We start from the raw sequence: 3,402 nt of genomic DNA on the forward strand, positions 1-3,402 counted from the left end.
ACACACACATGTATGTGTGTTCGTATTAACATGTAGATATAGAGGTATCTGCATGAATGGATTACATACATATGTATATACACACACAACTAATGCCTGTGATTGCTCATATATTTTTTTTCTGCAGGGAATATATTTAAAAAGCAATCCAGATCCATAATTTATGAAAGTGCTGATGCCAATTTATATAATGAATTATAAAACTCTTTGTTGACGTTTATTTTGTCATTAAGGAAAACTTCAAGGTTATTTTGAATTGCTAATTTTGTTGGTATTATTTTGCTTTCATGGTCACAATTAGATACTTTTAATCCTTCCAGTGCTAAAAACCTGCAATTTCAACCCCTCAACCTTCACACCATGGTCCAGAAACAGCATTTCCCATCAACTACACGTTTGTATCTTTTGCTCCTTTTTAAGCATCTGATCAGATTTTGCTGAGATTCCTAGCATATCTCTGTACTGTTTCTGCCCCACATTAATTTTTCATGTTTAACAAGTGGGTTTAGAGGCATAAATGTACTGGCCAGAACCACACGGTGAGCAAACAAACAATGCCACTTGCCTCAGAAATAATTTGCATTTTGTACACGAGCAAATTAGCCTGAATTTTCGAGCCAATGCAGAGCAATGGGAAATCTATGAACATTCACAAATGGTCAGAACCAAAATGCACAGAACACATAATTTTCAATAAACCCTCATGCCTTGCAATAGTATATGACTGTACTAGGTAACAGGTAACACCATCAGCCTTCAAGTCAGTACCTTTGCTCACTTTCATTTACTGGGGACTGGGGGATGAGTTTAAAAAACAACTAGAGAAACTTTTTTAAAATAAAAAAACTTCATGCTTTCCCTGAGAAAGTCCGAAGAAAAAAAGCCAAACAACATAGCCCCAACTGCTATGCCTGTCTAGCCTCCACCAGCAGCTCCTCCCTGACACAACCAAACATCTTCCTTCTCATGATTCTAAGTCACCATGCTGAGAACACTGCCCTAAAAGAACCGAGTATTACCTTAATGATTGCTTTTCAACAAACACCCAAATCTTCTATGACTTAGTTAAAAATAGCTAATCACCTTGTGGCAGTGCTTCAACTAATTGTGGAAAGGCATAAAGCCAAAAAAACAGAGTTCCAAACCAGCAGCAGAAAAATGTGCTACACAAGCTGAAAACTGAAAAATGAGCCATGTGCTGCCTCTATTAGCTGCCACCAGGTACCAGATGTCATGTTACACAAGGCAGTCACTGGATTTCCAGGTGAGTGAGTCACAGGTCAAACATTGGTAGCCATCACCCCAAGAGATTCTGATCTCAGTTGGGAAAGGCAGAACACCAACAACTTCTTTGCTCTTTTAGCATCCACTTAATAAAATAATCAACTTTTTGGCTCGTAGTTCCTAGCGATATGGGCACAAGTTGCCACCCCCCATGGAGCCACAGGGACGTTTGAGGCTAGTGGGAACAGTCAAAAAGCTGCCACTGTCCCACCAGTCCAGCAGTAGCTCTGCACATGGTAGCTCTGGCTGCACACACCACAAGCTGCACCTGCTTCCCCACTTTCCCCCACAACTCCTACAATCATGCAAAAAAGAATTTTGGCCAAGCATTGTTGTCACCAAGAAAGGCAGAAGCTCACTGGATACAGCAGAACTCAGCACTGCCAGGTGCTTTGGACACGTGTGCTCCAGAGTTTGTCCCTTCTAAAAGCAAGACAAGAGCAAGGTGAATGAGTATTTTTAGCTTTATGTACTTCAAACAGGGAATTTCTCAGTGCCTTTGTATTAGCAAAACGCCTTGCAGCTCTGTAGTATGTTCAGTGACAGGCGTGTGATAAATTTCCACTGGAAAAAACCTCTGGAACATGACTGACAATAGTAAAGCCACAAATTACCGTAATTTTATGCCCCCTGCAGCTAGTGGTATAAAACATAGTTTTCAACCTTGTTTTTACTTGCTGGATTTAGACAAATTTATAATGTTATTGATGACAGTGAGAAAGACACTCAAATGCAGAAATTGTATTCCTGGGCATATAAACAATTGGAGCACAGTATTTTATATGTAATATAGGTGATGAAAACCATGGCTGTCACTAAAAATATATTAAAAAAAACCCTCCAAAACAAAGGGTTTAAAATAATTAACTTCACATTATATACATATTTATTTTCAGCTATCACACTTGATCAGGGGTTTTTCCTCCTCCCTGGAATGCTGAACAGTTAACCAGGTGCAGCATGTGGTATTAGCAGCACTCTCTCTCTCCCTAAACATTCATGTTTGAAATATAGGCTGTGTCCACAATATCTTGAAGAAAAGCCAAAACCTTGTTTAAGCAAAGTCTACAGATATATGGCTCCTAGTGGATTTCCCAATGAGAATACACTTTCTATCACATTGCTGATTTTTAGAGTGTAATTTTATTGCCAAAGGGTTCCCAGAGCCCTAAAAACAGTCAATTGCTAGAGGTGATCAAGCTTTTACAGTTGAACTAACCCTACACACAGACTGTTCAAGCTACTAATTAAACTAATGGGAGGGAAATCCCAGGGAACTCTACAAGTAACAAGGGCAATTGCATGATTTATTTTTGGTGCAGGCAGAAAGTTTTTCAGAGCATGGCTATGTTGTGGGGCTTAGCAACCCAACATGGTTGCTTTGCTTATAACCTCACCTCAGGCTGCAATTTCAGTATCAGAACACACAAAGAAATGGTGACTGCCCCAGTGCTACACACTGTCCTGTATTCAGACTCTTCTTCAGAGCCACCCCAAATTACACTAACACCACACTTCTACTGCTGCTTTTGAGAAGTGAGATGTTGAAGAGGCTGCACTGGAACAAACTTCCTGTGGGATTTCTGGCACATGGTGATGCTCCTGTTTCTCAAGTTACCAGCTGTGATTACAGAACTAGTACAACCGCAACTCCCCATGGCAGAGAGGCAGGAGGACCGGGCTTGGCTCAGCAGCTCTGGGAAGTCCTTCATGGCCTTTTCCTTCACTCAGCTGGGCTCAGCAGCCAACACACAAAGCAGTCCTTGCTCCTGCCACTGCTTTCTTCTCCAGCAAATATCAAGGAGAAACAGCTGAAGAGGAGACAGTGGGAACCCAGATGAAGGTGAAGATCCATGGTGGTTCACCATTGACCCTGGTGACCAACAAGCTAAGAGCTACTCCTTCCCCTCCGAGTCATTCACTCCCAATCTGACCAGGCCTCCTTCCCCTCAGAGTCATTCACTCCCAATCTGACCAGGCACCATGCTAAAGCTGCTGGCCTTGTCTTATTGAGACTCACAGTACCAAATCCCATCCTTCCCACTTTGGTATTTCCCCTGTACTTCCCATCCCTTTAGAGTTCCCCTGCAGTGATCTTATATTTTGACAACCACTCTT

The sequence above is a fragment of the Acanthisitta chloris genome, unplaced genomic scaffold (genome assembly GCF_000695815.1).
Source record: "Acanthisitta chloris isolate BGI_N310 unplaced genomic scaffold, ASM69581v1 scaffold9824, whole genome shotgun sequence".
Classification (NCBI taxonomy): Eukaryota; Metazoa; Chordata; class Aves; order Passeriformes; family Acanthisittidae; genus Acanthisitta; species Acanthisitta chloris.